We start from the raw sequence: 26,470 nt of genomic DNA on the forward strand, positions 1-26,470 counted from the left end.
TGAAATATTAAATTCAGAAATGTCAGCCAACATGACAAACATGTGAAATCTTTTTTTTTTCTTAGGTAAATAATGGAAAAGCCCAACTCAATCCCAAAGCAAGTTTGCAATTGCACATAATAGCTTTTCCACATAATAAACTGACTTATTGCTTAAACAGTTCTGATTTTTCTTAGGTCTTCCTTCAACTCATTTTGCGCCTCCCCAGCCAGTAGAGCCCCTCCTGCCCAGCACAGGACACCCACTGCTCCCCACTGTAGGTCTCTTTTCTGCAGTGGTGGATAGACTTCATTCTTTGTAAAGTGTTTTAACACCTTTATTTTCTTCTGTGGCTTTTTTTTTTTCCACTTTCCAAAGACCTGGAAAATGTGTACTTGTGAAATATCATTATCAGTACTTCATTAATTCTTGCTCCATCATCTCTTTATTTCACTCTGTGCAACATTCTCAATTTCTTGCTATACTTATAGCCTAAAAATGCTCATTTTCAGTCTTCTTTGTGGTCCACATTGTCATTAACCACCCATGCTGCAAAGAAATAGACAACATTTTGTAGAAAAATAGTAATTTTATTAGTTTGAAAAGGTGTCATATAAAGTTTGTACTGGCTTTCATCTCATTTTCAAACAAATATATCCTCAAGAATGAGCTTGGAGGTTTTAGCTGATGAGATATTATTTGCTATTATGCACAGGACTGAGAATCATTAACTGAGACAAATTCAGAAGGAATGCACATCCTTTTGTTCTTTGGTTAAGCACTGTTTCTACACTGTCTCATAAAGCCAAAATAACAGGATTATAAATTTTGATAAGAAAGGCTGAAAGCATTCTTCAAACTAAGGCTGGTTTTCCATTGTTTTCACTATTAAAAATCCTTACATTTGGGCCAGAGATAGAAAAAGGTAGAAGATGTCTTTAAAAAATAGTTTTCACAAGGGTAAAAAATCTCTCTAACAATATAACAGGGTCCCAGCGCTTTCAGAGCACTGTCAGTGCTGTTTCCAAAGTCCTTGTCAAATCACATCCAGACCCCTGGGATCGGAGGCCCCTGTGCTGTGCAGAGCTTTGGCTACATCTCTCCAGCATGTTCTGAGTGACCTGGAAAAACAAACACCAAACGTTTGGTTAAAGGAGACCTGGCAGTGAGAGATGCATCGCAAGAGGTGGTAAAAATAATAACTATCATGTATATTAAATGGAAAGAAAACCAGAGGAAGACTCACAAACAGAATCCACAGGTGCCCTCAAAAGCCAGTTCTACAACATAACAAGCATTTGTCGTGTCAGCATGGGCCAGCAATGTGTGAAACAGCGGAGAGCCAGCAGTGAAACCACTGCAACCAGAAGCTTTCCCATCCCATGTCCTTCCTCCCCACCCTCCAGCACACGGCTCCTTGGGATGTGCCATCGAGGCCAGCCCCCCCTGCCTCCCTCAGGACAAGTGTCAGAGTCCAGCCTGGCTTGGTGAAAGGTGGAACCAGACCCATCTGGCACAGAACAAACACACAAAACCCCCCCAGCAGTTCACCACCTGCAGGGGTGGGACGTGAAGTCCGCTGGCACCACACCGGAGGCTGAAGGACAACCCACAGAGCCTGCACAACAGCCCAAACATGAACCACTCCCTTGGGCTATCCTCACCTGAAAGGAACAGTTTAACTGCCATTTATCACAACTCATCTGTTTATTTGGTCTAGTGGAAGGTGTTCCTGCCCATGGCAAAGCGGTTGGAACTGGATGATCTTTAAGGTCCCTTCCAACCCAAACCATTCTGTGATTCTCTTTAAAAAAAAACCTAAACACCAAAACAATCCCAAACCCACACAGAAACAATTTAAAGCACCAGATGTGTCTGCACTTCTCATTTAGAGTTTTTCAAATGTTCTTTGTCTGTTGCCTCCATGCTCTTTGCTGTGATTGTGTCAGACTTGGCTGGCTCACAACAGCCAAGCTAATAAAGTCTCCCCAAGAACAGCTCCTGAGGGCTCCTTCTTGCACAGGACTGTGGGGACAGGTGCCTGCAAAACTGATGGGATCTCAGCAAAGGTCTCTTTGCCGGATCAGGGGCAATAATCCTGCCTGCCTCCACTGCACGGGGATGTCTGGCAGCACTGTGGTGAGCTGGGGCTTGCTTATGTGGAGGTACAGGATGCAATTAGCAATTTCTTCTTTACTCTATTAATATTTTTTTATGCTTGTGCTTATTTCCTTACTAATGGAAATTGATTTCTGCTCAATTTTAAACATTTGCAGTTAAAAGGAGCCTCCTGCTTTGCAGAATGACTCTGAGGGGTTCCAAACCCAGAGCTGAGAGCAGAGAGCAACCGTGCTAACTCACACTGCTTGGTGGGGCAGTGCTGGCCCTGAGGTCACCCCACGGCAGAAGGCAAATGGGACTGAGGATGAGGTGCTCCTTTGGCCCAATTGCCCCTCTCCCCTCCCACCTGCACCCTTCCCTCCCTGCCTGCACTTCCACAAAACTCTCTGAGAACTTCCACCCCACTGCCCACCTGAGTGCTCCGCAGCACTTCCAGGTGAAGACCCCTGTAAATGGTGGGAAGTTTGAGTCCAGTGATTGCCAGATCCAGTCTTTGCTGGCAGCTGCAGCCATGGGAGCCTCTGTCCGAGCCCTTGGGAAGGGCAACCACAGGCAGCAGAGCTGGACTCCCGGGCCTTGGCTGGGTCATCCATGATCCCCATCCTGTCCTGCAGGTCTGCACTCCTCAGGATAAGGTAGCTCAGAGAAAATGCACGCTGATATATGTTTTTCTTGGAAAACAATGTTTTCTTAGGGATTTCAAGCCATCATGGAATCAGTAAGGTTGGAAAAGCCCTCTAAGATCACCAAGTCTGACTCCGCATCTGCTGTCAGCCTGGCTCATCAGCTAGGTGGCCCTTAGGTCTCTGAAGTACTACAAGAGTAAAGCAAAGAGTATTAAAAATGAGGTTTGGAAATTTAAACCCAGAATTACTCACCTGCACCTGGAGAACTTTTGAGCAAGTGCTACATTGTCCTCTGGGAGAGCAGCAGGCAGGCTCTGTCCCAGGCAGGCTCTCTCCCAGGCAGGCTCTGTCCCAGTCAGACTCTGTCCCAGTCAGACTCTGTCCCAGGCAGGTTCTCTCCCATTCAGGTTCTGTCCCAGGCAGGTTCTCTCCCAGTCAGACTCTGTCCCAGGCAGGTTCTCTCCCATTCAGGTTCTGTCCCAGGCAGGTTCTCTCCCATTCAGGCTCTGTCCCAGTCAGGTTCTCTCCCAGTCAGACTCTGTCCCATTCAGGTTCTCTCCCATTCAGGCTCTCTCCCAGGCAGGTTCTCTCCCATTCAGGCTCTGTCCCAGTCAGGCTCTGTCCCAGGCAGGCTCTGTCCCAGTCAGACTCTGTCCCAGGCAGGCTCTCTCCCATTCAGGTTCTGTCCCAGGCAGGTTCTCTCCCATTCAGGTTCTGTCCCAGGCAGGTTCTCTCCCATTCAGGTTCTGTCCCAGGCAGGTTCTCTCCCATTCAGGCTCTGTCCCAGTCAGGTTCTCTCCCAGCCAGGCTCTGTCCCAGGCAGCTCCAGGCTCTCTCCCTGATCGGCACCGGCAGCAGCACCGTGGTACAGCAGGGCTGGGGTGCAGTGGGATCAGCAGTGGGGGTTGGTCCCTAACCAATCCCAGTGCACCCCAGAGAGGTGGCAGCAGCATCCCTGAGTACTTTTCAAGCCTTTTCAGAGTGGTGCCAGTCTGGGCTCTTCACTGGGGGCTCTTGAGAAGCTCAGCCATCTGCATCACTTCCTGCGTTTCTATTCCCATCATATTCCGGCAGAACTACGGACACTTAAAGCAGAACTTTTTATCACCTTACAAGAATGTTGGTTTAGCTTAGAAATATGGAACAGGAGGGGATTCTAGAGCTGCCCACCACCCTGCTACTACAGCCAAGCAAGGCAAATAACCCTGTTCAGTCTTTATTACATTGGCTGTGTCAGTCACAGCCTCATGGCCTTGGGCACAAACACATCCCTGGGATAGGCACTGATACAGACAATTATTCAGAGGAGAATGAACCTTTCTGATGAACCTGTGCCCACGTACCTGGCAAGGTTCCTGGGCAGTCTGATTCCACTCTAGAGGAGTATTGCCTGTATTCCACAAATTTCAGGTGTATAACAAGAGAACTTGTTAAAGGCAGGCTGAGAATCAGCTTTTAGTATGCAGAATTTAGTAGACTTCTGAAGTTAACGTAACTTGTAGGGTGTCATACAGACTGTCAGAAAGCACAAAAGTCTGGGATTTGTTTGCCAAATTTTTTAAAAAACCTTTAAAAGGTTTAAACCTGTTTAAACCTTAAACAAATCCCAACTTAAACATACATGATTATCATCAAAATTATAGTTGTCCTGTACCTATGCAAAAATATGGGAAAATGAAAGAAAATGTAATAAAACTGTAACTCCAAGGCTAAGCCCTAACAACTCCACAGGATTATAGGGAGTGTTTGCTTTAGTGTCTCCTTGGCAACTTTCATGCCCTCAGCACAGTTCCCCTGAAAACAGTAACACCCCGTGTCCCCATCTTTGCTGCCCATTGCAGCAGCACTGGGAGCAGAGGCAGCAGCTGATCACACAGCTGGGTCCTGAAACACTTAAACCACTCTGAACATGCCCTGGGAGCAGGCATGAAGGACACAGGACCTGCCTGCACCAAACACCAAACACAGTGACCAACGCAGAATCCAGGATAGAGGAGGCCACAGCCCTGAGGCCTTGTCCAGTGTCCACAAGTTATTTTTAGAAAAGAGGCATTCCAAGAACTTCATTCAACCCCACAATGGAAAGCAATAACAGCATCCCCAAGGAACAGCATGGAATAACATCTCTGCCTCCCCTTCCTGGACTCAGCACCCCGTTACATCTGTGTGCCAACACCACGGAGCTGTTCTGAGCCCTGGGGTTTCTAAACATCCCAGTCCACACTGACCTCCTGCTGTCTCAAAAGATTAGTGCTGTTTTAGGGTGGGCTGTATGATTCCTATTTCGGCATCCTTAACCCTATTGGTGCAAGCACATATCAATCCCAATTTTTCTGAGCCCCCAAGTAAACACGATTCTTCCCCTTTGAAATGAATTATGGCCAAATAAGATCTCATTAAAACAAAAGAAGAAGAGAACAAGCAGTTCAACATGGTAACTGCAGGCTTGCTATTTCCCAGGAACTGTAGAGACAGAGACCCCATTTGAAATAAAGGAACCCATTCCCAATAAATAAATCAGCAGTGCACTGGAATGAGCCAAGCAGAGATGACTTTTACAGTTATATATAAGTACGTGTCCTACTTTTTCTGAACGTGAAATAAATAACCTTGATGCAAAAGGGGCAATGCAAATATTACAAATCCTATTCCCTGTTCTTCACCCTTCCAAAGGAAATATAAGACTTGTTCATAAGTAAAGGTGCTTATACATATCCATGTCTGCTAAGCAAAACACATAATCATTAGAACGAGTCTAATTTCAGTAAAAAGAATATTCTGACAGCCACAAATTTATTCCTTATGATTTACAGCTCCATGGTTTTATCTTCAAGTGAAATATTTAATTTCTTCTTATATTGAAGCATCAAAACCATATAATTAATATGTAGTCAGGCTAATCCTTAAGCGCTATAAATCAGAAGCCTTATATAAACAAAAGTGTCGTCTTGAACAAGATTGGGAATGCACAAAACTACTTATATCCCACTTTTATAATGATGCAGTGACTCAGAGCAGATAGAAAATGATTAGTTTTCCTTCCAAAGTAGGAAATATTGCTTCCATCTGTAAAGTATAATATTGTGATGTCATAAAGTTTTCCTAAACACTGAATTTACCCTTATTCCCTCTCAATCATTTTAAAAGAACTGCTCTCTTTTATAGAGCTTGGATTTAAATCACAATAACACACCAAGAAGATGAATGACAGTGCTGTTGGATATGGCTAAAATTGGATCCTTCAGCACAGGTGAATGATGAGACAGCGCTTCTCCTCTTGATATATTTTCTTCTTCTATTAGTTTCCTTCCATGGCTGGGATTTCAGTTTGAATTTTAATGTATGCGGTTGCTGCTAATCTTAGTGTCTGATTTTTTTCCAGCGCCCTCTTATTGTATAGACAATTCATTCTCCAAAGCAGTAATACACTGAGGCTTGTGACTGCCCAGGAGATAAAGCAATTCAGAATAAAGTTAGAGCCAGCTCTGCAGAAAGGCACAGACAACAGGTCAATATCCTCAGAAACAACGCCTCGCCACACAAAAAATGCACACATTCAGATCAACACACAGGCGTTCCCTCAGAGGGCTCCCACTGCAGACAGCAGCGTTGCTACTAAGTCACCAGGGAAACATGAGGGCCATTTCCAAATTCATAGCTTCAGATTTTATTGAAAGGGCAAACTGCAGCGTCTTTCCTGGTTTACAGAATCTGCCACAGATGCACACAACCCAAATTGCAATCAATGCCAGTAGTTCAGTGTAAGCGCTCAGATAACGCCCGCCAAAGCCAGTTGTTCCGGGGAAACCATTCAGAGAAAGAAATTGGTTAACTATTTCTCTAGGAAGCAATTTTTCTGATGTGATTTTCACAGTGTTCTTGTTTCATCTTTCTATCTAAAAGCCTGATGAGGTTGCATAACTTCTGCTTAATTCTGGGAATATGAAAACAAAGTTCATTAGAAAAAGGTAATTCTATCCTTGTATGATCCAAGGTTGGGTGTAAAAGTTGGGGTAAAAGTTTGAGAGGATTTTTCATCAAAGTAGAGCCATTCAACCTCTGTGAACTATCTGTAAGATACTCACATGGTGCATGAGCTGAAACCCACTCCTCATTCCTAATGTGAGCATAATGAGCCCAAGGACAGAGATGGGCAATTTGAAGGGCAGCAGGCAGCTCTGTGTAACTATTTTTACTATTTTGGTGTGTGAAGAGTGAATCTGGGGGAATCTGTTAAACACTCACTTTCTCATTGAGAAGTGTAAGTCCAAGCAGAGGTCTTGAAGCAGACAATTGGTTCCTGCAGTCTCCAAAGATGATGGTGTTCATTAGGACTGACATCACCTGAAAGAAAATTCAGACAGTTTACATGAGTATGGATGCTGTTTTTAAACTGTGTGATGTGCGGAAAAGGAAAAATGCATGAAACCTTTGCTAACCACGCTGAAATCACTGATGTTTCCTATATGAACATGGTATAACAGAACTCATTCTTTGAAAAAAATATTTCCATAACCAAAACTACCCGGTGAAGAAAGTTAAAAAAATTAATGCCAAAGCTTGGCTCTAAAGCCAAAGCTGAAATACAACCAAATATGAACTGAGATTTTGAGCAGTGTTAATTTGAGGTACAGGATTTGATGTTCACTCTGGGATTTTCCCCGTTGTCACACTATTTCCAGAGAGCAACACATGTTCTGTACGAGTTTTAGACAAAACCCAGGCTGCTCTTCACGATTCTGGTTTTCCCATGTCCACCTTTCTCCGTGCATGACACTGCCAGGCACTGGAGAGGAGCACTCCCTATTTCGGCCAAGGCAATTGTGATTACAGCAAGAGGTCTTTAAATCTGTACCCTTTCCACCACAGTTACAAACCCAGCCTCAGAGTTTAGACATTTTACTTTACCTCTGTGACTTGCTTTACAGAGCTCTATAGCAGGGATAAAGCCACTTCATCAGCTCTATAAAGCTCTGACATCCATCAGCTCACACAATTAGGTTCTGCTGGCACCTAAACAGAAGCTGCACAATTTACTTTGCCCATTGGCTGGCACACCCCTAGAGCCCCACAAAGCTCTGACTCTGAGCCCACTTCTTGTTCTGATCTACTCCTGTACCTCTGGTCTGTCGTCTAGCTGGGAAGGGTAAGACTTATTTTAGGGATTGGCACCATTCTTGTACAAAGAAATTACAAAATAACAATAGAATCCATTTAAAGATAAAATGCTCTAAGATATCCTTGAGATATGTTCGTCCCAAACGCCGAAGGCCACAACATATACAAACCTAAAAACGTTACTTAGAGATTAAACAGAGAGAAAATTTGTAAAATGTCACCAGTAAATAGTTTGACTCACGTTTATAAAATATCTACACCCTAAAACCAAACACAGAGGAAGTAGAAAATCATTAAATCCTTTCTTCTAGGCCAATGAGTAGCTGTGAGCGGGGTCTCCAGAGAGCTGCCACACTGCAAACTAGCCTGTAATAACTGACCAAGGCGAAGTCAAACAGCATGTTTCACTAAATGAAAAAGATGAATCCTAGCACTACAAATCACCTGGAACAGAGAGATCCACAAATCATTTCAGCATCCAGGTTAGGAACACACGGTCTAGTGTGGGAAAGGCCAATTCTTCACTTGACTTCACAGTTAGGTATCACACAAACTGTGTTCTGTTACTCACAGGGCAAAAACAGTTCCATGCTGCTTTGGAATCAAAGCAAACAATTCCAAACCTCTGCACGAGCACTAACAGGGGCTTGTTTTCCAAACATGAAGGATAATTGTGACTTCTTATAATTCATTCCTCCCTAGGTTTTCATCTTCATTGCTTGTAACAAGGCCAGCTGTTAGGACAGAAGCCTTTTTTTAAGTAATAAACCAAACTCACCCAAGCTGTGAATTTGTCTGAGCACCACAGCTCATGTACCCATATTTCTTAGAAAAAGTGCTAAGCACAAAGAGACTTCCAGTGTGATGCTTAACCTGAACAGGGCACGCTCAGGTCCCAACAGACCCAGAGGGAAAGCACCACCTCTTCAGACTTCAGCTTTATCAAACAACTCCTGAGATTGTCTTCAAGGTCTCTAGTTCAGAAGCTCTAAATTGAAAACAAACTAAAGTAAATACTTCTGGAAAGTTTTTGGCCTAAGTATGAAAGATGACCAAAATGTCCAAAATTCGCCTGGAAAGCACTTATCTGTCTCTATGAGTAAGGAGTACTGAGAGCACTGAAAAAAGCGAGGAATACAATAAAAACAAAGCCAACATGAAGCTATATATGTAATAGTAATTAATAACTATTAATTGTGTGGTTTGATATTGGCCAGCCAGGAAGGCAGTGGTGAAAGCCTCCCTTCTGCTCTGGGCTTTTTCTCTGACAAGATGCTACTGTCCAAAGTTTTAAATTCCACTTCTGACTCATAAGGAGCACGAACCCTCTCAGAAATCGCTGGCCATGCAGGGAATCACACTGCATCCCAGAGCAAGTGGGGACTCACCCCAGGCATGTGCATGGCTGTTTTCTCCATGGGCCAGTCCACTCCCCTTCTTTACAAAAGGAACTACTGACAGAAGAGGCAAGAACAAAGAACAGTTCTTCCAATAAATTAAGTCATCACAGCTTCTCCTCCCTCAGAGCCTTGGATGGAGGAGGAAAATGTTGGTGAAGACAATCTTCATTATGAAAATGTGTTCTCAAGGAAGCTGGAAGAGAAGCTGCCCTTTCGTTAAAAGGCTGCTTTGCATGCCAGGTTACAACATTTGCACCACTGCAAGTCCTGTAACTCGTTTCTCTTTCCCATATGTTGGGATGGATCTTTTCCTGTGCTGCAACTAATCACATTTTAGCAAAAGGAACATTCCGTTAACACCAGAGAAAGCAGCATGTATATTCCTTTACAAAGGATTTAGAAGGGTCAGGAACATGCACAGATTTTAACAAAAATCTTGACTGGTAATAGCGCTCATTGTTTCCATTCAGATCTGAACAATTCACATTTTTTTCATTGTTTAGCATACAAAATTTGGTAGGTTTCTAAAGCTCCAGCTTCAGAGAGTCTGCTCTTAATTTAAGAACTGTGATTACTAATTTAAATGTCCTTTGGAATTCTTTGTTCTTTCATCATCAATTCTTCCTACATCAGTAAACGGATCATCATTTACTAATAACACTAGGAAGATTTAAATACTCAGAGATTATTAAATACTTTAAATTTTAATCTGTTGTTTTAAAATATTTATTTTACCAGAAAGCTTGACTTTCACATTGATATTTCCCACGTTCAAAGCAAAAATTTCCAGATGAAACACAAAACCCACAGCTTTTATTTATCTTGAAAGCAAGAATCAGCCCATTATTCCTGAACTAAAAATATTTAACTGTCAGAAACAGCACATCAGCTGAGACTTGTAATATATAAGAGGTTAAGAACCACATGCCTTTCCCCTGCATGATGAAATCACATTAGTCCAGGAAGGAATGTTATCAAGCTGTCCAGAGCAGCACGGGAGGCTGGTGACACTGCAGCTCCCTTCCCTTCTGACTTTCCTATTTCCTTTCTTTCCCCTTCCCAACTCCCTCCCATCCTGCTGCCAATTTCCATGACATGTACAGGAAGAAGGGAGGAGCTGTGGAGGAGCAAGGAAGGGTGGGACAGAAGAGGCATGAGGCAGGAAAATGGGCAGTCCATGAGCCCAGGCAATGGATCCAGAGCCCTTCCCAAAGCCTTCCACGCTGCCCTCAGGCCAAGCCTGGCATTCCCACCCTATAGACCAGATTCCTCCAGATTCTGTTCAGAGTATACAGCATTTCACCCTCTTTGTGCACACTGCCAGTATATATGTTTAAATAAATATTAGTAACTAAAATTTCATGACTCAACAGTTGAAGCTAAAACCTGTGAGCGACCCAGTCCTGTATCTCTGTTTGCTACAGTTCAACTGGCACTGTCCTTTTTGCTTCCTTTTAAGAGAATTAGGGTGTAAATGGCTGAGAAAACCCCAATCCTGGTGTCAGGACAAGGCATCTGGGAGACACACTGCACACCATGAACTAGTATATGGCAGCAGCTGATGGACTGAAGTATTATCCGAGTGTGTCTCTCACAGGCTATTCCCCTCAGTTTTACATCCTGCTGGGACACTCCCATTCTTCCAGTGTCCAAAAGGGTGATGTGAAAAAGAAACAGCTACAGGCAATGGGGAGCTCTGCATTTCCCAGCACATCTTTAGAACTGGCCAAAGCGCTGAGTGTGGGAATCCACTTGAAGCAGGTCCAAGTCATGAGCCAGCAGAAATAGTCCTAAAATAAGAGTGTATGAACTTAGGTAAAACCTGACTTTGTATCTAAACAGAAACATAAGCACACCCTCAGAAGGACACCCTCAGGACATGTTTAGCCCCTGTCATGTGCACCAGAGCCATTGTGCTCTTCTAGTCCTTGTATTAATAGCACAATGACACAGAGCAGTAGTGCAAAGAGGTCTTTCCAAAGCTGAGGCTTCCTCTCATCATGGCCTGCCCTCAGCCAGCAGTGAGCCGCCTTCCAGGCCTTTGACAGGATTACAAAGCAGAAGTTTGTGCTGCACCAGGGCATCCCCACAGCACAGCTGGACAGGGGCAGCAGCTACACCCTGCACACAAGCTGCCCACAGCACAGCTCTGCCCTGTGCTAGCAGGTTTTCAAAGTGTAACTGTAGGATCTTTCCTCTGAAAGCCCATTCTAACATGACAGAATATGTTATTTTCAAATTGCACTTGCATCTGAATTTTTGCCATGAAGGACTATCACACTTAGGTCCAGTCTCACCCATCAGAACTGGGTCCATCTCTGCCAAGGGACACCATGCTCCTGGGGAAGCTGACATCCACCTGAGCCAGAGAAGTGATGCCAGCTGGCCACTGTAGACTCACCCATAGTAAAGCACTGAGTCTCACAGGGTGGAGCAGTTTTGCTTGGTCTAAGGGCTGGCTACATGAAATTCTGGAAGCAGAACAGTTAACAGCAGCAGTACTGACAACGCCTGATGAGTGAAATCCCTCCTCCTTCTGCGGGGAGGAGGGGATATGTTTCATTAATTATTACCTTCCAGGGTGTGTTGACTTGCTTCTGTCTGTGCTGAATTTCATGTAAACCCTCTGTTGAATGTCACATACTCGTGCGCTGCCTGAAGTGCAAGATTTTGTATTTGGGTATCTGCTGTAGCTGACAGATGTTTACAAACTCGTGTATCTGCACAGCTTCTTCCTGCCTATCCATCTGTGCTCCCTGTTAGACAGCAAGTTATTCCACCTCAGGCTGGAATAATTTAAGATTGTGACATCAATCCTTAATCTGCATTTTTTAGCTGGTAGCATGCAGAGATTTTAAGTTACAGCCACTAGACTGTCATTTTATATTAATCTAAGCTGCTTATTTAAGATTCAGCCATTTCTAAACAAGTGGCTGTAAGTATATGATGCTACAGCTGCTTTTAAAGATGACAGAACTGTGATTAACTGGGACCTCTGGAATGCACAACCTGCCATAATTCGTAACACAAACTTCAGGATAGTCTGATGTACCAGAAGGCTGAGCTCTTTAAAAACCTTACCAGAAAATTAATATCCATTCCCCTCTGCTTTTAGCAGCACATAAAGAAGCAGATAGGTTCAGGGCTTTGTAACACAGGCTCATGTCTGAAGATCCTTAAGCATCTTTTACAGACCACACAGTGAGGGCCTCTCTCTGTCCTGTGCAGCCAGCACTCTTCTCTGAGAGATGACACAGGATGAAGTTGGTGTTTCCTGTAAGCACCTCTACCCAAATGACTCTTGGGAGTCATTTCTCTCCTCTTGGGAGGAGAGAACATCAATTTCACCTACACCAACACCTTCCAGCAAGGGCTCAGGGTGGGCTCAGAGCGGGCTCAGGGTGGGTTCAGGGTGGGCTCAGGGTGGGTTCAGGGTGGGCTCAGCCCTGTGGACACGTGCCATAGCAGAGCCAGAGGCTTCCCCCACACAGCAACAGTAACCAGTAGCAAAGAGACAATTAGAACTGGGCTAATTATTTTACCCATATTAATGGATAGGGAGATGATTAGAAGGTACAGGAGGCAGGGTGGGCTTTAAACCACCCCTTGAAGGAAATGAGACTGGGAGAAAGGCAGCAGCTTGGCTGTGATCACTGTGCCAGGATGGTCTGGAGGGCACAGTGACCCCTCCGCTGGCTGGAGCAGAGCACTGGAGCAGCACACAACTTTAAAAGCCTAAAATGAGTATTAATTACCCATTGCCTAACAGATTGCAAGCCTCTTCTGTTTTCAAACTGTTCATAAATTGATTCTAATTTCTTCTGTGGAACAATTAAAAGTGTTTTTGTTATCCTGATGAACTGAACTGTAACCAAAGCTTTTGCAAATAAACACAAGGACAGATGATAAAGCTGGTAATAAGCATATTGCTCCTGTGTCCTGAGCAGCCACCAACACTTGGCAGTGAATATCATCTTTCACAACAACAACAACAAAGGCTAAGAGCACACGGCTATTTCATGCAGTCATCAAAACAAAATGCACTGAATATTATATTTCATACTAAATACATTACCCTGGCAGTTTGACACTCAACATTTCAATAGATATTGCATCTCTCTAACATTCTGCCTGAATTTCTGCAGATGGACTTTTAAGTATCAATGGAAGATTACTTTACTTGTCACGCTAAAAAGATTTTAAAGAATGGTTGCACACACTTCATTTTTAATTTTTTCAATTTCTTTTTTTTTTAAAAGGAAAACGACTTATGAATTCAGAAACATGGTTCTTCTGAAAGGTCAAACCCTGTGTTGCTGCAGTCCTTTGTGTGTGGTGCTCTTCCAGCCACTCAAATCTCTGCTCTGATGTGCCCAGCAAAGCACTGGGAGGATTTGCTCATGTTAAACTAAGCTTACCTAGAGAATGCTAGGCTAAGCTGAGAGAAAGTAACAGCATTCCCAAATCTCATCAATCCACTGTGACATTGGGGTTTTTTTAAAATGTATTTTGTCTTAAAACTGTGAAGGTTCCTGGAGACATGCAAATACACAAGAATCTCAATTCTCAGTAAAAAACTCCAAACAAGTAAACACCAAAGGAAGAAAACCCAGATGGATGCCATGATTTCAGAAGACACCTTGAGCACACAAATGTCTCTCAGGATCACAAACAGACAAAACCAACAGCATTAGCCAAGGAAAAATGTGGATTTTGAAGTTCAGTTACAGAGTCCTGAAAATCATACATCTGCCAAGATTAAGTGGGACACATATCTAGCGTGTGCCAGTCACTCAGAATTTTGGGCAGAAACCAGCCCCTTCACCTGCCACATGCCTTTGCTCTGACTCCCAGTCAGAACGCCCAGGAACCGCCTCATCCAGCACTGGATCTCCAAACCAGCACCATCTCGGCTGCTGCCATCAGATCCAACAGCAATGAACATCCTTGTAAGCTGCTGCTATCCTAGAATTTTAAATTTACTTTTTTGTTTTTCCAAATGGGGGAGGGGGTTCGTTCACAGAGAGTGAGTTTCATCACTCACATGGCAAATCTGCCAGTAGCAGATCATAGAATGGATTGTTACCTTTCCCTATCCATTTTGTAAAGATATTGCTTTTTTTCCAGACTGCAAGCATCACTTCTAACTGAATTTTGAATTATAATGTGAACTTTACAAAATTATTGGTGCTATTCATATCACTAGTTAGATTCTATGGAACAGTGATATTTTTTGACCTTCCCCAAACCAACACCTCTCAGTGTTTTATATAACAGAACCAAGGCCAGCAGAAATTGAACATTTCCAAGTAAAGTATTACATTGCAGGGAGTAAACAAGGAATAAAACATTTTTATATTTCTCCCTAAACTTATTTGCTTTTTGAAAATATTTATGCAGCACAAAGACCTGAGTTTAGTGAGAAATACAGCCAGTTCCTCTTGTTTAATTGAAACATTTATGCTTTTTGTTCTGCTAGCAAAAAGCAATGAACAGTAATATTGCAAGATAAATACACAAGAAACTTATAGATATGATTGTAAAACAACATCATCCTAATGTTTCCACTTAATTACCCTGAAATGTATTCTATTTAATATTCATTACTCAAAAGCCAATTTAAAAGAGAATGAGGTGAAGGGACTTATTCAGAAAGACGGACTGTCATTCACTGCAATAGTTATCTAATATACAGAAGTTAATAAAGCAGATTAATCTACAAGTCCCTTTAAGCCATCACTGAGTTTAGAACAACTGCCTCTTTGACCCCTAACCCTCCCGCTGCGCACCAGTAGCAGGTGCCAGCTGCACTGAAATGATGGCTGAGGCGTTTTAAGGCAAAGTCTTTTCTTGCTTTGCTTCTGACCAGCAGCTGACCCTGTAGAAGCGATTGTTTCATGTGCTGGCCTAAAGGCTACACAAACCAGCAAGGGATAAACAAAAGCAGACACGGAGCAGCTGCCTCGCCCGGGGCCCTGCAGCGCCGACACCTCGCGCGGCGTGCGGGAGCTTTGTGCTCCTCCCCGGGCTGGTACAATGCGGGGTCCTGGGCGGAACGAAACTTCTCCCCAGCCCAAAACTGCTGGTGCGAACTAGAGCACAGCTTGGATGATTAAGAGGGGATTCCCAATTTGATTTAGCGCCATTATTAAGACCGTGAAATCTTCAGATACATCACTAATGATGATGTATTTTAACATTAAAAGTCTTAAAATTAAATTACTCAATTCACATGATAACGAATCACAATGAGGCTTTAAACAAAGCAGAATTAGAAAAGACACTAAGCTCATTAATTTTTTTTATTTCTTAATTGACAGCACATGTAGTGATAACTATACATTTAGCAATATACTTGAGACTGGGATTGCTGCCACTTTTATACATGAACAGTAAGAAGCATGTATGAAAGAGAAGTAACCGTAGTTTTCATTAAGATAACACAGCTCTGACATAGTTATTTTGCTGATGCAAATTACACAACCACAAAAACAATCAGAGTAATGATTAAATGCAGTTATGTACATGGGAGACTACTAGTGCAAATGTTAACATATTTAAATGGGTTCCTTCATTAAAAAGATTATATATGATATTAAACCATCAATCAAATTGAAACACTAGAGTCTAAACGTATTGTCACTGGTTAAAATAAATGACTTTGAGACTGAATTTTGGCTCACTCAATATGGTGCCTTTTCTGTTGCTTAGCCACCCAAATCTCTGCTGGCTTGGCTACAGCTGGTATATCTCCATCCCTTTCAATTAATACAGAAAGTTATGGTAGTATTGGATAACATTTTTAAATTGGGCTAAAAGGCTGAAACAGATGTCCCAGGGAAAATCCCTCTCACTATTGTATCAAAACTTTCAAGCCTCGAGCCAGCAAGAGCTGAGCACCCTCATCCTGATTCAACTGAGCTTTTAAACACATTTGATCTTAAGCACAGGAACAATCACACCTGTGGGTTTGATCTGCTCTTAAAACGAGGTATGTGCTCACATATATGAGTGAGGGTCTTAGGTACTCAATATCTTGCACAAATACCCTCTGCCAGTGCCATTTAGATTTCTTTGTGATGTGCTTATATGCAAGTGCTGCTGCCTGGCCCATGAAGCATGTTATAAACACAGCTCCACTGCAGGTTTTTATTTCCATTACTGTGCATAACTCCACACTAGCTGTATATGGCACTGAGGTTTATCTGAAAAACAAAAATGTCACTTATTTTACTATATAAAAGGGAAAAAAGAAAAGTTGCAATTTATAATACTTTCTTATTGTAGTAATGCCACTTGATTTTTCATTGCAACTGGCACCTATGCTTCCTGGTTTCCACTTGCCAGGCAGTGCAAGTTGTGCTGCTTCCCTTAGTGCCTCCCGTCACTGGGTGCAGTCCTTGGTCACACTCTGCCTCACTGGGCAGCCCAGGCAAGTTCCCCCAGGACGTCACACCACACTCCCTCCTCCTGCCCGGCGCTTTCCACCCCATCCTGGCTCCTGACTCCTGGCTCTGGTCTCTGTTCACCCACGCACCTTCTCACCCACCTGCTGCGACACTCCTTTCCCAGAGGTCCCTCTCCAGCCCTTGTATTCCACCAGATTCTCCTTTGGCAGGGGATGCTGGCTCTTCCCATGGCCCTGCTGATGGTCCCCTCCTCCAGCACTGCCCCCTGAAATGCTGAAGCCTCGAAGGGCTCAGCTCGGGCACAGCCTCATCCTACAGACACCCAGCCCCAAAGCCCCTCTCTGCCAGTACTGGCCCCTGCTGTGGCCCACCCGGGCTGAGGCGTGGAGCGGCCCTGCTGGCAGCCAGGGGCCAGGGGAACCCAAACACCGCTACAGTGTTCAGTCTCATCGAAAACTCAGCTCATTCTTGTCCACGTGATTGTTCTGAAAATGATGCACAGCAAATAATCACTGAGCACTGTCCTCCCTCACTTGGCCTCCCTGTACTTTACATCCCTGGCCAAGAAACACCCAGGAAAGCAAGTGAACACTGGAATGCCACTGAAATCCTGTTTCTCTTCAGCCAACCAACCATTTATGCCCTCTGCGCCCAGCACAGAATCATTTCAAAGATGGCTGTGCAAGCAAGAATTCTTTACCTATCATGCCTGACTCTTATGAACATGTGCTAGAACTGCAGGTAAAAGATGCTACAAAACTCATTGATTTTTGTAAAGAACTAGTAGGAATAGTATTTTACTACACCAAATTTGAGCTAACAGCCTAATGTGTACAGTTCAGCAAGATCAGCATTACCAGAAGATAAAGGTAACTTCTTAAGACCAAAAATTACACTCTCATTTATAAAGTGAAGCAGCAGAGACTTCAATTCTCAATCCCAGAATAACAGCAAAGTAGGAGCCTTTTAAAATTATTTATCAAAGTGCTTAGAACAGAACTGCAATAGTTGAGTGCAGTAAACTCAATACTGTGTTCTACTCATAAATCTCGAATTACTTCACACGTTAATTTGGTGTGGCTGTAAGATCGCCTCACCAAGTGGCTGTCTGCAGATGGAGCTCAGGCTGCTCGCCCGGGGCTACGAGCCCGGACACGGCAAAACCCGGCCAGAGCCAACAGCCACTGCCGAGCTTCCCAAGGATGCCGAAACTTGCTCCTGAGCAATTACGGAGCTGTTTCACTTCCATGTTCTCTATTGCTCCTCTCTGTACAGTCACGGCAACCCATTAAAGCCTCGAGCTGCTGCGGGGCCAAGGTAGGAAAGGGCGGTGATGCCACAGCTCCGCCGCTCGGGGCCGGGGCCGTGAGCGCCCCAGGCGCGGTCACACCGCGCTGTTCGCAGCGGCCGCACCGAGACCGCCCCGCTGGGCAGTGCGGGGGCAGCGGCTCGGGCCGGGGTGGTGATGATGATGATGCTGCTGATGGTGCTGATGCTGCTGATGGTGCTGATGCTGATGATGCTGATGATGCTGATGCCGCTGCTGCGGACGCGCGGAGCGGTGACAGCGGGACACCCGCATTCGCGGCCGGGCGGGAGGGAGGGCGGCTGTTCCTGCTGCGGGAGGGCCCCGGCTCCGCGGAGCCGCCCCGGCCCGGCCCGGCCCTTCCCGCCGCCCGCGGGCCCGGCCCGCACCTACCGCCCGCCGCCTTCTCCTCCTGCGCGGCGGCCGCTCGGGCCCGGTCCCCGGCCCCCGGCCCCCCGGCCTTTCCGGGCCGTTCCGTGCCGGGCCGTGCGGGGCCGTGCGGGGCCGTTTCGGGCCGTTCCACTCCGGGCCGTGCGGGGCCGCTCCGGGCCGTGCGGGGCCGCTCCGGGCCGGGCGGGCGGAGCCGCTGCCCCGCCTCGGGGCGCTGGGCGGGCGCGGGGCCGGCGCTGTCCGAGCCCCCCCGCCCGGCCCGGGGCACACGCGGCGCTGCGGGGCCGAGCGGGGCCGGGTCATTGTCCGGCTGCTGCCGGAGCCCCCGCGGCAGCCCCGACTCCGACTGGGAGCGCGGCAGCGGCGCAGGTATCGAGCTGCCGCACCTCCAAACCGGGGCACAATTTGCCACCAGGCCCCAGGTTTTCAGCGCCGTTAAGCGTCTGTGACCCAGTCCTTAACGGGGTTACGCATTACTGAGCCCAGATGTCCTGAAAACTGAAACCGCTGGTTAGGAAGCAGCAATCTTGTTCATTAGCTTCCATGATAGTCAAATCGTCTATAAACCCAGTGTTTAATGGCCAGCCAATGAATAATCAATGTCTCACTTTTCATCCGAGTGTGAAAGTGAGAATAATCTAATACGCCGTCCCCCCGGTAGCACACCAGGCCCTGGGTTCCGTTTCTATTCAGGGCTGATTTATAACCCAATGGAAACCTGATGTAAACATATGATCAATGAGTCCCATCATTGCTAATAATAACCCCCAACCGGCACACTCCCTCATCTCCAAAGCCATCCCTTTAGGCTATTAGTTTCGTCCAGCTAATCCTCTCCACTATTCCTGCCTGCTGCTTTTACCTTGGCCATCCGTTCAGTCCGGCAGACTCAGAAGTAATTTTATACGCAGCAGAGAGCGGGTGGAATTGATTTTTCGCTCAGTGCTCAGTTCCCATCTGAATAATTATCAATTTTACTGCCTCATAAAGGGAAGAGTCAAAATTTCAAATCAATTCAAAAGAGCTTCTGAGACTACAGAAACTGTGCATGAGAATAAAGGTCAAAGTTGTCAGTGACCTCGGGAGATGATGTCAGATATTAGTACCCTGAATAGTTGACATCAAAGGCACTCAATATGATATGACTAGTGCTAATGCAAATCATATTTATGCTGACTGCTGGAGACCAGCCATTAATATTTAAAAGAGTATGTGAAAGCCTGCATTCAAAATAAATATAACGTATTCCGCAGAATCTGAAGTTAATAAAGACAGATCGCTGCCTAGTCATACACTGTAAAATGAAAGATTACTGCGTATTAACAGACAAAGTATTACATCAGGATTGCCACAAATGGAGGGCAGCCCAGAGCCCAGCCTGCTGCTCTGCCCCTTCAATCACCACACGTGTGGTACAGCATGGAGCAATCCAACAGCCCCAAACTCTGGCTGCTGCTTCCAGGAAACCCCTGTCAGGCATGTAAAGCATAAGAACCTGTAATATGACAAGGGAATCATCCTATTCTGGTAATGATGTCAATAATAAACACCATTAATATTCTTGGAATATAGTGCCAGGATTATATTAGCTACCATTAGCTCCTTTTCACCTTCAATTAGAACAGCAAGCAAATGCCAACAGCAACTGGTAACTGTATGCCAGGATTTTTACAAATGACACCTACCTAGCAGGGGAACACAAATGACCACACTCGTCATTTGCATGTAGTTAATTTCTGGTTTTGTTAAAAGCCTCCTGACCTGTGAAACACACCTCCTTAGGTGCCAACTCTGCATTAGGAATCCAGAGATTCTTGTAAATAAGCATTTTCAAATAGTTTAATGAGATTTTAAGGGCATGTGGCATGGAACAAATGTGGAGGTCTGTAGCTATGATCATCTTGGTCTCCCTGTGAAAACCTGAGGGAGCTCAGAAGGGGCAATCTCTCCTAAGCACTACAGTGGCCACTTCCTTTTCAGAAGCATGAGATTTAATTTCTATTGTATTTACCTTTAATAGAAAAAAAATCCCTCTGAGTCATCTACTGCAAAATAAAATATTCAAGCTTGACAGCATACAGACATTCAATTTACACATTTCATTACCAAAATGTGTGGTTCAGTGCCAGAATTTGTTCTTCTTGCTCCTAAAATACTTTAGAGTCTTTCCTTCCCATTTGTCTATAGAAATGTATTGATGATCTCACACACATCTTTTTATGAGCAAAAATGAAACACCCAGTTGTAAGGTGCTGTGCAGCCAAGTACAGAGCCTACACTGCTCAGAATGACAAAAAAAACCTTCAATCCTTGGTTGTCATGAGAACACGGCTGGAGCTACTCAGGGTTGCATCCCAGCATAGGGAGATTTGTCCTGTCACTAAATAGCCAACGCTAGCTGGTGTTAAGTACCCCAAAACTCAGGAGAATTCATAAATATAATAATATCCCATAGAAAAGACTGTGAATTCACCTGCTGTAGAATTTCTGGGTTCTGCTGCGTGAAATTGAGTGATTTCTGTCCATCCTGTGAAATGTGTCTGCCTCTGACAGTCTTCTTGTCTTCTTTAGCAAGGTGCCTGAAGAAGTAGGTAACAACGTAGTCTAAACTAGCACAGCAGCTGGAGGAGACAATTTAATCCATGTAAAAAATGAAACAATTTGGTAATTGTTTCCATAAAAAATAACTAATAATGACATTTTACAGTACTTAGAGAGCTCGAACTTTAATCTCTTTGACATTAGTCTAGGTGATAAATCAACCACTCTGGTTTTGACACAGGGGCTGACCAGCTTTGAAGACTGCTTTTACTGAGGCACCTTTGCTGTTGGGGAACTGGTTATTCGTGTTATACCATGTCATGGTATATCCATGTTAAGGATCCTGTAACTCCAGCGAGCCTCATTCACAACTGTAGGAACACCATGGTCCCTCTGGGAAGTACAGGATGAGGGCTGACATTTTACTGGTGTTCAGTTCCACATTCAGAAGACTGCAGATTCCTGGAAACCAAGATTCTGGTTTGATCTGCTTACTGAGAAGACAAGGTTAAACCCAATAGAGCTGTTTTCCAGGTTGTTCTCAAGAAGGGTTTCCCAGTGTTTCTCTGCCCCAAGGAGCTTACAATCCACATCAGGAGCCAAACACTGAACAAGGACCATTAAAGGCAGTAAAAACGTCATCACAAAACAGCCCATTAGTCAGTTCACTTACCAACTAGTAATTAAAGTGGGCTGAAGTATAATAAATACATTAAAAGCAGAGTCCTGGCCTGTGGTTCTCATGCACGCTTCCCTCGCCTTGCTCTGGCAAACAGTGGGGCACCTTCCCCTACCCAGCTGCCACCTCCTTGTCCTGGCACCCAGGGAACTCCCTGGGCACCTGGGCACGGACCCTGTGCTGCCTCCCAGCTCCCACCCTGTGCCCTCTCATTGAACAGCTGCCACCTCCATCCCCACAGCCACTGAGGCTCCTCGTGCGGGGAGCGGCCGAACCTGCTGGGTGCAAGGCCCTGGTACTCTCTGCAATTCCAAACATCACACCCAAATGAGTGGAGTGCTCAGGACTCCATCCTGTTGCCACTGGCTTCAGCAAGAACTTCTCTAGGCCTTTTATAGTTCACAGTATTTATTTTAGATGGGCCACTGGAGTAAGGGATGTGGGGGTTGCAAAAGGAATTAAACTGTTAAAATGCTCATTCTAAGGGAAAAGGGATTAGAAGGATCCAATTAAATGTACCTTGAATTCTTTAAACTATGCTAATTTGGAGGCCTGCCAACCTTGCAGTGTTCATTTAAACACATCCCTCTAGACACTGGAGTATTTTGATCTGTGTCTATTTAACTCCTTAAGCTCTCTGCTGACACTATTAACCCTTCACCATCTAAATCCTAACTGCATCTTGCTAAGGGTGTTTTGGAGGAAACACTAAAGGGACATTTACAGCCAGAGAAGAAGTGGTCTCCTAAGGCTTGATCTTCCAAAGCAACCAGCTGACTCAGCAGCAGGAGCTGGGAGCAACCTAACAGCTCACAGAAATGAGCTGGAGCATCTCAACTCTATCTCCACGGGACCCATGAGCTTCTGAGGGCTGAACTCAACAGGGCAAGAGGGTAGGACATTGCTGGAACAGAGCTGAGTTCAAAGCTGTGAGTGTTGCCAAAGCCAAAGCCGCAGAAACTGGCACTGTCGTATTCTCAACCAAAACAGTCCTGCATATAAACTAGAAATGCAATTCATGGTGGAATTGAATCACCATCAATAACAACAAGTGAGAGATTTGAAAATACATATTTCATAGGAGGGCTCTGCTGTATTTCCTAACCAGTGCTTAACTCTATTTCTTTTTAAATTGAATAACACAAAGTAAATCACTATCATCACTTTACAAAACAGCAGTAGTTCTAAACATGCTGATACTGTACAAGTAGGTATTTTACATTCGACAGTAAGTGATTTTAGCAGGACAGCAGACAGGTCTACGCTATCATTTGCTCATGAGAATCTGATATGAGTGTTAAGAGCTACTTAAATTTGCCCATAACTATATATCAAATGTGCTCCCTTATGCTCATTTTTCCTTTTGATTGCAGACAGGGAGTGTCAAGCAAACTCCCTTGAATGACTCTTTTGGGCATGTGGAACCCTGTGCTTTGCAGAACAGTGTTCTCACTAAATCTTAGTGAGACAAGCCAACCAAATAAATTGAACAAACAGGAGCAACAAGGAGCTACCAGCTCTAGGCTATGGACAGATAAATGGGTGAGAAGATGGAATAAGGACAGAATTATAAAGGAAACAGAGAAAAAATCTTGGTATAATCTGGAAAAATGCAGTCAAACCACGTTTCTCACTTCTGGTCCACTCAGCTCCATCCCCTGTGTACGAATCATTTGGATCACGAAGCAAGCAGGTCGTGGTTACACAAACACCACCCCCAGCTCCGGGTGTGTCAGCAGGGACCAGCAGCACTTCAGCAGCTTTGCCGGGCAAACTGAGCTCTCTGCACCTCCCTGATGGCCAGGTGAGGGCTGGGGACGGGCAAAGGACACAGAGGGCAACTGTGGCACCAGTCACCAGCTACTTGGGGTTCTCCTTTGCTAGCAGGTGTTCATTTCAGATTTGGGGCTACCCTTACCTGCACTCCTCTGTAATCTGTGTGGTTTTGCCTCATGTCTGCAATCCCAATCAACATGCAAGTTGAGCATGGACCTTAGAATGGGTTATGTTATTTTAGAAGAGCCAACAAGACCCCCAGAAGACTTGAGGGTGCCTTTTGGTCTCAGCAATATGACAACAACCTGCTGGAAGGAAATTGTTTTTCAGCAGTTTAATGACATTGCTGCATCTCTGCAAATTAAAAGATTTTGGTTTGGTTTTCACATAAAGGCAAGGAGAGGCAGTTAAGTGGTATTTCCTTTGTCCATCAACTGCTTGTAGTTCAATACTGGCATTATTCGCCTTTGAGACTAACCCTGGAAAGTAAATGGATTTAACAATTTAACATCTAAATTAGGCAGCAAGACAGAAAAAATGTTTTACTTTTTCCTCAATGAATAGCATCCTACACTATTAATCATATGAGAATTAGAAAAGCTGTGAGATTAGTGACAAAATGCCAGTAAGGCTGCCTTAAAAGGCTCTGATCACTGAGTCAGCTGTAAAAAGCCAGGTAAACACTTTGGAAGGGAACTACTGGAGTGTTTATCCTCCCAATAAAAGCTCAGGTGAGGGCTTCCATTACAGCTGATTTGCAGTGAGGTGCCTCAGAAGGGATACATATTCCTTATAAAGTGGGCAATCAAGAAAGGTCTTTACTCAGCAACAGAATGAACATGCCTCAGGAAAAAGAATTTGGGGAATGTTTGTCCTACAGCTGACAATGAGAGTCTCACAGGTTTCACATACATAAAGAGAATAGAGAAAAATGTCATATACTTTTTTCTGTAAAAGACAAGTGATCTCCTGGTATTTAATTTTTAAAATAAAAAGACAGCTATTTAATTTTTATAAACATTTCTGAAAATGACCTGTATGTTCTAATCAGTTTAAAACACAATTCCCTCTCATATGGCTTATAGCCCTGAGCCCTACTATTCTGAGATGTTCTTGTGGCACTGATACAATTCAGTGACAAAGGCAATGCTTGGATCTGCTCACAAGGATGTATGTGACCAAATGACACAGAGGAAATAAATTTGTATTTTACTGTCTGATAATTGGCAATGTCCCAAATACCAACATTTTAAACAGGATAAAACATTTAGGAGAATGACTTAGGGAAACACAGTGACAGGTGAGACTCTTGAGATGATTAAAATCAAATTAACATCAATAGCTATAAAATGTCCACTACTTCTTCTGGACATATCATTACAGGAGTATGGAAAACAACATTTCTTTAATACAAATGAGGAATTTAATGGCTGACTTGAATATCAATTCTTGATACGTGATATTAAGGAAAAATACTCACTTTGTCACTGCAACATGGAAATGGAAAACAAAAGAAGCCTTTTTCAGCTGACTAATCATGGGAAGTAAGCACAGGCGTGTGGACACAACTGAAACATGTTTGGGGAGCTAGCAAGAAAACAAGTGAAAAAGATCAGTAGGATCCTAAAGATGGAGGCAGAAACCAAATGGGAGCATCCTCCATCCAACCTCCTGTCAAAACCAGGGTCAGCACCAGACGGGTTCCTCAGGACTTCTTCCAGTGTCAAGGAATGTCTCCAAGGATGGAGATTCCACACTCTGTTTTGGACTTGTATGTTTGTGTTTATTTTTGGTGCTTTAGGACATGGAGATGAACTGAGGGAGAGCATTGGATAAGCAAATCTAGGGCTTATAAAAAAAAGTGAGCTGTTAATATTTTTATTGATACTTTTCTCAGCAAAATATCAGGAATTCTATGGAATAGAAGTTTTCTAAGATGTTCCTAAAAAATCAACAGTTTTTCATAATTAAGCTCCCACATGCCTAAACCACAAAAGTTTGAAGCTAAAACTTTTAGTTTTAGGTAGGAGTTTCTTACTCCTCCTACCTGCCTTGAGTGAGAGATCAACACTTTTTGAGAGGGAAAAATAAACAGAACACCTGAGAGCTGAAGCTTATTTCGCTCTTACATTTTCTTCTCTCTCTTTTACATTAGTTCAGTTTGCATTTCAAAGAGGTCGTTAAAGTAAACATGGTATGCTAGTGAATGATACAAAATGAACAAAACCAGCCTCTCACACGGAAGAGATGTGGAGGATAATAGAGCCCAGGACCAGGGCTTGCTGACCTGGCCACGGTCAGGTTCAGTGCAGTACTCCCAGCTCAGCCCAGCGACAGGCAGGACCAGCCCACGGGCAGGAACCACCGTGCCATCCTCACGTGTGACTCCAAATATCCGGGAGATGGATTTCGTTATGTAACAGAATGGCCTGAATGCTCTCCATGCTGCTCTCAGCCCTTCACTGCCCATTTCCTCTCGGTGGCTCCCTCCTGCAGCTCAAAGCGCTGGATGTGTTCAGGGCAGCGAGCGCTCCCGGAGCCCCGGTGCCTCCCTGCCCTCCTGCCCTCCTGTCCTCCTGCCCTCCTGCCCTCCCTGCCCTCCTGTCCTCCTGCCTCCCTGCCCTCCTGCCCTCCTGCCCTCCCTGCCCTCCCTGCCCTCCTGCCCTCCTGCCCTCCTGCCCTCCCTGCCCTCCCTGTCCTCCTGCCCTCCCTGCCCTCCTGCCCCTCCCTGCCCTCCTGCCCTCCTGCCTCCCTGCCCTCCCTGCCCTCCTGCCCTCCTGCCCTCCCTGTCCTCCCTGCCCTCCTGCCCTCCTGCCCTCCCTGCCCTCCCTGCCCTCCCTGCCCTCCTGCCTCCCTGCCCTCCTGTCCTCCCTGCCCTCCTGCCCTCCTGCCTCCCTGCCCTCCTGCCCTCCTGCCCTCCCTGCCCTCCTGCCTCCCTGCCCTCCTGCTCTCCTGCCTCCCTGCCTTCCTGTCCTCCTTCCTCCCTGTCCTCCTGCCTTCCTGCCCTGCTGCCCTCCTGCCTCCCTGCCCTCCTCCCTCCCTGCCTCCCTGTCCTCCTGCCTCCCTGCCCTCCTGCCCTCCTGCTCTCCTGCCTCCCTGCCTTCCTGTCCTCCTTCCTCCCTGTC

General features: G+C 45.0%; 1 long non-coding RNA gene across 2 annotated transcripts; it reads right to left on the reverse strand.

Moving 5' to 3' along the window:
- Positions 1 to 555: 555 nt before the first annotated feature.
- Positions 556 to 25,886, reverse strand: LOC120409630. 2 transcript variants are annotated; one of them, XR_002047854.3, is made up of 4 exons: positions 20,823 to 25,886; positions 6,972 to 7,070; positions 2,979 to 3,811; positions 556 to 1,100 (listed from the first exon to the last, which is right to left on the reverse strand). It is a non-coding gene; the product is annotated as an uncharacterized LOC120409630 (long non-coding RNA). The 2 variants fall into 2 exon arrangements; XR_005603066.1 differs by lacking the exon at positions 20,823 to 25,886 and having other exon boundaries at positions 6,972 to 11,139.
- Between the last annotated feature and the right edge of the window lie 584 nt (positions 25,887 to 26,470).

The sequence above is a fragment of the Corvus cornix genome, chromosome 13, assembly GCF_000738735.6.
Source record: "Corvus cornix cornix isolate S_Up_H32 chromosome 13, ASM73873v5, whole genome shotgun sequence".
NCBI lineage: Eukaryota > Metazoa > Chordata > Aves > Passeriformes > Corvidae > Corvus > Corvus cornix.